The following is a 9,850-nucleotide window of genomic DNA, read 5'->3' as shown; positions in this document are numbered from 1 at the left end:
TCAACATGAATAAACACAAATTATACGCACTGACTGTGCTTTCGGAAGAGCAACCGAGCTGCGTGAGAAATTTCAAGTCCATCCGACGTATGGGGGTCAAACTTTAGGGTTGAAAACAGCGCCTCCATGTGGCGTGTTTGTCAGAAAAAGAATAACACAGGCAACACAGTAGGGGTGCATGTTTTGAACTATTTGTGTGTAGCGCTTCGAGTTGGTAGAAATACATTTGTACTGTCATGTGAAAAAAATGAGTTCGCTTGATGGCGGCCATGTTTCTCACGCAGTCTTGCTCAAATTGTACAACCATGTGTGTGTGAGTTCCTTTTAGGTGTGTGCCAAATTTTGTGATGAGTTGACTAAACACCCTAAATTTACAGTGGGTGTTCTGTTGGGTGCATTGTGCCGTGTGAGAAATTTCAAGTCAATCCGACTTACGGGGGTCAAAACTTTGGGGTTTAATAAATGCGGCTTACTTGTCAGAAAAATAATAGCACAAGCAACACCGTCGGGGTTAGTAATGCAAGATGGAAACATAAATTCGGGCATCATTTTAGAATCAAAGACTAAAACTAGCTGATCGTAGCGCCTTTTGGAATGTTTTTTCTTTGGAGTCTTTGCAGCGAGTACAGTAATTTCCGGTGTATAAACAAACCGCTATTTTTACAGTGATGCGGCTAATGTGTGGTCACGTTCTGGTCTCGCGACATCTCGTGTGCTTGGGGGGAGTCATTTTGCGTTCGGTGCACGCCCCCTCATCATAGTGAAGAAGTGCAAGTGATGTGGCTTTTGTCGCTAGTGGGTTTCGGGGGGCTGGACTGCTGTGTGGTGGGGAAGACAGCGCAGGCTCGGGGGCTATGTTGCTTCTGGGCGGAAGCAACAATGAAGGGAGACTGGCGGGGTGTGTGGTGAGGGAACCGTGGGGCTGTTCGGTTCCGACACTGGAGACTAGTAGTTTTAGTGAGGAAGCAGGAGGATGAAGACGGCGATGACAGCCAATTTTCTGGTGGGCTACTCTCCGTATTATACGCACTCTTTGGGGAAAAAAACATTTATTTAATTACAAGTTTAAAAAATCTTTCTGTGTACTAAATATCCCACGTTACGACGTGGACACCTGCGGCTTACAGACAGGGAGGCCTCTTTGTGTACAAATCATTTTTTCTGCACAATAAATCTTCTAAAAACTACATACTATATTTCTCTTAAAAAAAAAAAAAAGTTAGTCTTTCCTTAGGGCCTATGTAACCTGTTCTCAAATGGTTCTATTATAGTTTATATGCCAAAGCATATTGTGATATATTTCATTATTACAAGAGGCCGCAATGTACAGTGTATATCGCATCATGGATTTTAGGCCATATCGCCCATCCCTAGTCGGGTTGCATGTTGTGACAAATTTGACAAATAGCTTGCACAAACAGTCATTAGAAAAAACCAGGACATAATTACCTCCTTCCCAGCGGCATTACACAGCCACTACTAATCAGACGGTGTGTAGTGTCCAGCAATGCAATCCAGCTGAGACTTACATGACGCTATATACTCTATATGAGCGTATTGAAGGCTTTCCCTAGCTTGTAAATGTGGAAAATCACTGTTGGAATCAAACCGATTCACAGCCTGGCCTGGCTAACACTTTCTCTTGTAGTACACGAAAAATGGTAGTGAACAGTGTTGTTAATGATGCTTAGAACAACTTTTAAATATTTGCTATTTACTCATTTAATCCAGTATTTTGTATTACTCTCCCAAACAGAAAGCAGCAAACGTATCGGAATGGCGGAATTAGATTTATTGCGAAATGTTCCACAGTATGAAAGCTGCACACTCCTGAGAGACTCCATTGCTCGATGCAGCCATCAAAGTCTAATCTTTACTTGCTGTAAATCAACAGCATACAAGAAGCGAGGCAGTCGATGGATTTCACAGTGGGAAGTAATGTATCACGTTCTAAAGGCCCAGCTGTACCATCCCTTCCTCCTGACTGAAATATATTCTAGATGACCTCAACATGGACATCATGTCCTGTCCATAAACTAAGGATGAAGAATAAAAAAAAAAAAAAAGACATTGATTTGCTACACTCCTACTTATCACAGGAGATGTCCAATCTTTACTTCTGCTCGGTGAGCTCTCTTTTTTTGTGACGCCACCACAGAAGGGTACATTAAGAGCAGTATCACTCATTAAGTCAGCTACAGTGGTACCTTGGTTAACGTCCGCCCCGGTTAGTGTGCAGTATGGGGCGTAACAAACTGTTGTATTTGTGCTGGGTTTGTTTACGCGGCCATCTTGGTTGGTTCCAAACCCAACCGTGATAAGTGAATTTCAGCAAATTAGGATTCCTTCTCTATAAATGAAATATTTTCGTAGTTTCATAGAATTTCATAGAAAACCTGTTTACCACCTTAGAAATAATTTTTTAAAAAACATTATTAGAGCCCTCTGGAGATGAAATAACACCCCTATAGTCACATTTACACTCGTATTACCCAATGTAGTAGGCATAATCAGACAAAATAAGCCATATAAGACAAAAATAAAACAGCAATCTGTGTTATTATTATGTTGTTATTATTGTGCCTTTTGGGATGGTATGAGATTCTGACGGTATGATAACCTTGGACAAAAATATCACATCACAGCTCCACGGTATTATAATAAAAGCACTAAAGTGTGTTATTTTGAAATATCTTTATTAAAACGGAGAGGAAAAAAAATTCTGTTAACAGTCATTTTTAAACACTATAATAGAACATGATTGAAGTGGAACATATGTGTTTAAAGTAAATAATAGCAAATAACAGAATGATTTATAAATACTAAATAATAAATCAAATGCAGTTCTTCGATGGTGGATGATCATGTCACAAGACCATAAATATGACCTTACTAAAAAAAAGAAAGCAGAATGCAAATATATGCAATCACTGGCTCAATCAGTGGCTCAAAAAAGGGCAACATAAATAATAATAATTAAAAAAAAACTAGGAATGTTACGTTATTTCATTGCGCTGTGAATGTGCAGGTCACAACTTGTCCACAGGGGTTTTGGAATTGTTGGATTGTGTATTTGCTGAGTTTTTATTCATTGGCTTGCCTCACCAACTTTCACTTCTGTTTCCCGGTCATGTGATTGTCGTTAGTGTAACCCGCACTGCCCGCACCGGGGCTCGAACACAGGACCTTCGGAATGGGAGACGAGAGCGCGGACCACACGGCCAAAAGCCCGGACAGTCGACCGCGTGTTCAGCGCAGCTCTCAAGGCAGAGCGAGTGAGGTTTTACCAACGTACACTCGCACACCTCACAGGCTGGCATCCGTTACATTAGCAACTGTTGCTCATGTCACAGCAGAACTTACATTTTAGTCATCTTTTCTTCTCCCAAGCTTAGTCTGACAGTCCTAAAACCTTTCTTCCAGTTTCTCTGCTGTGAGACGGACGGCGTCACGCAGTGACCTCGGCCAGCCGGAGGTATCCTCGCGGCGCCTGGCAGGTTGTTCTGATTTATTGTTGCTTATCTGTGGAGAAGTGTCTGTATGAAAAACCTCAGTGAATGTGCTTTTACGTCCTCATGATACAAGCCTGTGTGCTCTCTTTGTCTCCAGGCACTCTCCAGCAGACAGCGACGTTAAATGTTCCCTCTGCTTGACAAGCGCCTTACCAAAGCTTTGGCAATAAATTAGATCAAAGACTATTGGTTTTATGGACAATCTGTGTTAATAGAAAACTCTCAAAACACTAAGTAGTTGTTTCTTGCTGTTCAGTGGAGAGTAAACGGTTTATATCACTGATCCTCAGCAACTGATGTCACTGTGCCGCAACGTTAAGTTGCCGATGTTTGGCAACACAGCTCATGTCCGTGGTTTCAGCACATGGAAGCCCAGTTCTAACTGTGAGGAACAACGCAGACATGACAAAGTATTACCACACATTGGCCGCACTCGACCTCCACTTTCTCTCATACCGTAGGACCGTAGGACTGTACGACGGACTATTTAAGCACTTTTGAAACTTTTTCATACCGTTGTAAACCTTGAAACCAGAAGAATACTGCGTATCACAATTTGAATGTGTCCCCTTATGCCTTATATTTGTATTTTTGTTCATTTAGCAATTTTTATGCTTGAAAATGCTTAATTTGGGCAAAAAATATGCTTAAGTATGCACATTTTTTTTATTAATAGGCAATATTAAACCACAAAACAGCATGATTTATTAACATTTCTGAAAAAACGTGATACTGAAGAGTCAAGTGGCAAAATTCGAACCGTGATGTGTAACTTAAATTAATCCTGTTTCATTTTGCATGAGCACAGAGACTCAAGAAAGATTGAGAGCGACGCGTTAGCCAAAGTGCAAGCAAAATCCCAGACTAACGTTTGTGTTTTGTTTTTTACGTCGGTCGACTCTTCCGTCATCGGGTTTTTTGTTGTTTTTTATTGTACTCACTCAAATTTCCCAAGGACACGGCCAACATTCTTTTTAGTTCTGCAGCCTGTCACTACCGGATCAACTGTCCATTTGCACAAGCTAGTTTGAGTCATTCTGTGCTGCAAATGGGTTCAATTGTGTTTTTCAAAATTTTTAATCAGTTTAACAATGATGATGGATTAATCTGCATTTACACGCAAATTTTGACAGACTAGCTGGTAACAAAACTACATCCAGAGGTTGTCTACAGCCACAGCTGCCAGTGTTGTTTGGCCCAGCCCTGATTTAAAGACACCCGTGGTTAATTGCTTTTGAGATGATAAGAAACCCTGCGGTTCATTGAAAGAAGGCGTTCACTGGAGCATGAAGGGTATTTGATCTGTTTCAGTGTTCAGTATGTTTCAACAGCGCATACTGACACATGCACAACAACGTTTAAGATGTGCTCTTGTCCATTCTGGTAAAATGGCGGTGTGAGTTTTACATGTACATTATGTCTGTCAGCGAGACTGACATAATGACAGGAAGTGGGGAACGTGCACATGCCTGTTACCCCTGGCCTATGACACATTTATCCGCTCAGCTTGACAACCAGGAGAGAGCGTCTCGTTGCCTGAAGGACATGTGACTGATCGAGTGGCTGTGGAGCAATTGTCTAGAATCCAGATGCAGGAAGGTGTCATATAGTGCACCCCCATTGTCTTAAATGGTACCATTTGTGATGACGGTGCACATTATTTAGACAAACATCTCGAGCTCTGCTGATGTAATGAACGCCATGTACACCGTGTTCCTAAATGGCGCCAAACAACAACCACGCACGTTGCCAAAGAATGCGCTTCCAGGCAACGTCCCGGCTCTCTTGAGTACCCTGTGCACACTTGGTGTGTGCTACACACGCACTTCTCAGTCCCCCGTTATTGCAATATTTACGTTTTAATGCTGTTATGAGAGTGACATGTGTCCCGACAACCTGTTTATGACACAAACGTGAGAAAAATCAATCATCTCGCTCACTCGTTTGCTCCTCTTAAGTTGCAGTGCACCTTACGACGTGATCCACAAAAAAACGTCCTCATGGACATGGTACCACTAGATGAGTCCGCCCTATGTATGCACCCACATCACTTCACGGAGGACTGCTTTATAACATTGTTTTATAAAAAGGCTTCGCTACGCATCTTGAAATAAGGCCTGGAGTGTTGCTAACCATCTCTCAGTCAGCTGCAGACGTGGGGACTGTAAATTTGTGTTTAAATTCAGCAAATAGGATAACTTAGCATCTTATCTTGAAAAATGTGACTGTGATGTTGTGAACGCTGGTTAACGTTGGTGTCCTCCCGTCCCCCTCCTCCATGTTACGTTGTCCTATGTGATACACGACGCCTATTACGTGGGACAATGCACATTACAGTGTACTGTAGATGTAAAAAAAGGACAAAGTGCATATCAGCTCTTCTTCAAAGCCACACACTAAAAAACAATGTGCTTTGATTCAAATGTTTTTGCAGAAGTTGAGCAAGGGCCAAGTAAGATTCCAGTAAATTATGCTAGTGATCAGGATCGCCATCTGGAACCAGGGATTTCCAAAGAACGCTGCAGGATAGGGGCAGGATGGATACTTGGGCTTGATGAATAATACCTGATAGCATCTAATAAGTCATCTGGGGATTATATTACATAGGTACAGGTATTTCTACTGTATATATACACAGATAGGAAAATAAACTAGTAGTACTGTTCTCCTCTTACGCTCTCATCTCGACAGTGGTCTGATTTTCCCATAAATCACATTAACTGAGTTGTTTTGTCGGATGTGAACGCTGCTCAGGCACGTGGGTTGTGTGTACGTGTTTGTGTGCGTCTGTGAGACTATTTCTCCTCCATGAAACCCTCAGGGAAGGCAGTTGATTCTGTAACCTAACACCCACTCTGGTCGACTGCACGCTTTACGACACTTACGAGACGTAACACAACTTATGAACTCTGGCGCTCATTCAAAGACGTTCTTTTATCTCCACATGACTGCTTGCTTACGCAGGCTTTTTCTTGCTAAACTAAAAGGAGGAGAAAGAAGAGTTTAGAATAATAGTAGAGTTTTAAGTAATTCACACAACTGAGGCACAGCTTATGCAGCGAGTAATCTATGGAATGTACACCATAATACTATAAATGCTCCAATTAATGCCTCTTTTCAAAGAACTGACAAGTCCTACATATGATATCCTTATAGTATTACAACATGTATGAAGTTAAAATCATGCCACACAAAACATGTTTTACCCACGCCCAACAAACAAACTGCAATTCGAAACTAATGCATTTTGTTTTGCAAATAAAAACGTACAAAAATATCCTTCAAGCCCAAAAAACCATTCCACAACTATGAAAAACTGTCACGTGACGAGTGTCACGGTCTTATCGCTGTCACACGCCTTTTGTCACCAATCGTCCGCCTCGCAGTTCCACACACAAATGCACTCTGATTTACACACGAATGCCAGCAAACTTTGACAAATGGCCTGTAATTTGCACACCACCACAGCAGGTGGTGCTGTTGATCCAATTTAAGGACCCCGGGACGATTTTAATTTCATTAATGTTCATAAGCAAGACTCTATCATACGTAATGAACTGAGTGTGTACGGGTATTTGGGGGCGTGATTGCATCTTGCTTCATTTTTGACTTGTTGTGCTCATTATACTTGCGACCACGCCCCCAAATACACAAACGCACTCAGTTCATTATGCACTGCATGATAGAGTATCGTCAGTTGAAAGAACAGCACCACCTGCTGTGGTGGTGTGCAAATTACAGGCCATTTCTCAAAAGGGTTACTGGCATTTGTGTGTAAAACAGAGCGCATTTGTGTGTGGAACTGCAAGGCGGAAGATTAGTGATAAAAGTCACGTGGCAGAGGTAAGATTGTGACAGTTTTTCGTAGTTGTAGAATTGTTTTTTGTGCTTGAAGGATATTTTTGGGAATTGAAGCAATATATTCCTTTTGTATGTGTAAAACATGCTGTACTTGTTTGATCGGCACGCTTCTTATTTGCAAAGCAAAATGCATTACCTTGTGAATGTTTTGTATTTGCAAACCACAATGAGTTTTTTTTTATCAATCGCTGCCCGTGAGTAAAACATGTTTGTGCGTTTGTGAGGTTTTGGCATGATGTGAACTCCATGAACAGCTTCTGTTGTTGCTGTCTGGGGCAATGTACTTGTTAATAAGCTAAGGCTTCCTTTCCACTTTCTCACGCACTCCATGTCATCATAAAAGTTCTAAAATAATGCTATGAAAATAAAGTTATCACATCACGTCTTGTCAAAGCATCTCACTGCTGGAAAATGTTAAGTGAATTGACTCGTAAGATCGCAACCTTTTCCCCTGTGGATAGGGCCATCATTTCTATTTAAGTTACCATCAAAAATGAATTATTTACACTTTAAAACAGAGAAAAGAAGAGCAAATAGGCGAGGATCTACTGCGTGCTGTGATTTTCCTATATCCACCAAAAAGGTTTTCTATTGATGAATTGGATGGCTGGTTTGTTTTCGTTATTTATTTATTTTAAAAAATAATATCGTTTATGATATATAATTTAGGATTCATTTATATCAACACATACTGGCATTTTACATAATTATAATTAAAATCCCAGTCAAGCCAGTATAGACAGGGTTCAAAGTTGGAGTCCCAAACCAGGTTTTATCCAGATCTGATCCTGAAGATTTTTTACTGTTGTTCTACAATGTCTAATATGTTTAACTGAGATTTGGTCTTCCCTCCGATTTATTTAGAAATATTAAATGAACTTCAAATAATTAAATCAAGTTAAAAAAATAATGCCTTATAATAAACTTCTAAGGCATTGAATGGATCACAACTGGACTGTTCTGGTTGCAGTCAATTCAGTTCCCTGAGAATCACCCGGATAAACGAGAATATTCATGGGCAAGTATACTGTGTGTATATAATAACAATATATATTTTGTGTCATTAATTCAAAGCATTAATTCTATTTTGCAACTCACTGGTTTGCCTAGCCCCGGGGGAAGAACTGTGAAGCACTCTCGACTTCTTACACAAGAGCGATTGTGTCTTGTCATGCGATTCCGGTTCTATTAACCATGACCGCAGTCTTTTTGTACACCGGTTGCTATACCGCCATGTTGTACAGCAGTCAAAAGCTTATGTCTGATCTTGTCTGGCAACACAATTGGCAGCCACAAATGCACAGTTAGTCCAGCGGCAGCAGCGCATTTGCATGCAGGATACGTAGTTGTTAATTTCATGACTGTTACGCAATCTGTCTTCCTTCCTCCCTGCTGCTAAAAATAGAGCAAAATTGTTCTACTAAATTGAATTGGTTTCAAAGAATTTAGGGGCCTACGCTCGAGACGCGAAAGCCAAACCCTAACCGTGACTTTAAGGTCGAATGCATTGGTGAGGGCGGACATAGTGTGGAAAATATGGTGCAATATGGATGCAGTTGTAATTGGACGCATGCATAGATGCTCCCTGCCACGGAGGTACCACAGCGGAACCTGTTTAAGCCAACGACCCGTCTATGTTGACCAACTCATCAAGTCCCGGACCAGAGTGTTTATGGCATCAGAAATGCCACAAAAGTAGAGAGGCGCAAATAAAACATGTACGAGCAGATATAATACCGTGTCAGGAATGCGACAAAAGTCGGCAGGTAGAAAAAAACAAACAAACACGTACGTCACGGGAGCAGGTTTTCCTGCTCTGTGCTTATGCTGGGTCCCGCCTCCAAACTGCCACATGCCAGTTTCAAGGCGGCCCCAGAATTGGACGTCATCACACAATTGGATATCCACGAATGGAAAAGCACCAGACGCACGTGACGCGTAATACGTATGGCTCGTGGTCATTAAATCAGCGCGCGTGGGACAGACAAAGTGCGTGTGGAGAGTATTCCACTCGCGTCTCAATTCAGACAATCTGTTCGCACTTGGGTTGTTCTTGTGTGTCGACTTCGACTTACATTTTCCACCACTTGTGTCGACATAAAATCTGAGACCCGAAAGGCTTTTAGACTATTAACTATTACTAAATATAGGTTAGATATGCGAAACGTTTGTTTGTAATTATCGTGCAGTTAATTGATTTATGAATTATCCCGACAGGCCTACCAGCAATGGTAGCAAATGTATCATCAGTCCAGCTTCCTCATTGCGTTTGACATGGTAGCTTTGTGCCATCATGAATGAGAAGAGGAACATGACTCGCTACACAGCTCCAAGAACGCCACAAAACCACAGAGGACCCTCGACCTCTCCTCTTGTCATCGCACGCTCTGTACTTGAAGAGAATAGAGTATCTAGTATACAGTACAGTACGTAGTAGAACGTGTAATTACCAGCAGTGTTCTGGCTGACTCTCCTCA

At 41.5% G+C, this 9,850-nt stretch overlaps 2 long non-coding RNA genes across 4 annotated transcripts in view; one reads left to right on the top strand and one right to left on the bottom strand.

Moving 5' to 3' along the window:
* LOC129195086 (uncharacterized) overlaps nt 1–4,415 on the top strand; it is a 123,728-nt gene extending 119,313 nt beyond the window's left edge. For all 3 annotated transcript variants that reach the window (XR_008573866.1, XR_008573865.1, XR_008573864.1), the window contains 3 exons: nt 3,147–3,275; nt 3,424–3,497; nt 3,610–4,415. This is a non-coding gene — a long non-coding RNA (uncharacterized LOC129195086). The remainder of the gene's footprint in view (nt 1–3,146; nt 3,276–3,423; nt 3,498–3,609) is intronic.
* LOC129195085 (uncharacterized) overlaps nt 1–9,850 on the bottom strand; it is a 54,572-nt gene that overhangs the window by 25,220 nt on the left and 19,502 nt on the right. The window lies entirely within an intron of this gene.

Source organism: Dunckerocampus dactyliophorus, chromosome 15 (assembly GCF_027744805.1).
Source record: "Dunckerocampus dactyliophorus isolate RoL2022-P2 chromosome 15, RoL_Ddac_1.1, whole genome shotgun sequence".
Lineage (NCBI taxonomy): Eukaryota > Metazoa > Chordata > Actinopteri > Syngnathiformes > Syngnathidae > Dunckerocampus > Dunckerocampus dactyliophorus.
The sequence above is the reverse complement of the archived record's forward strand: the minus strand, read 5'-3'. Positions and strand labels throughout refer to the sequence as shown.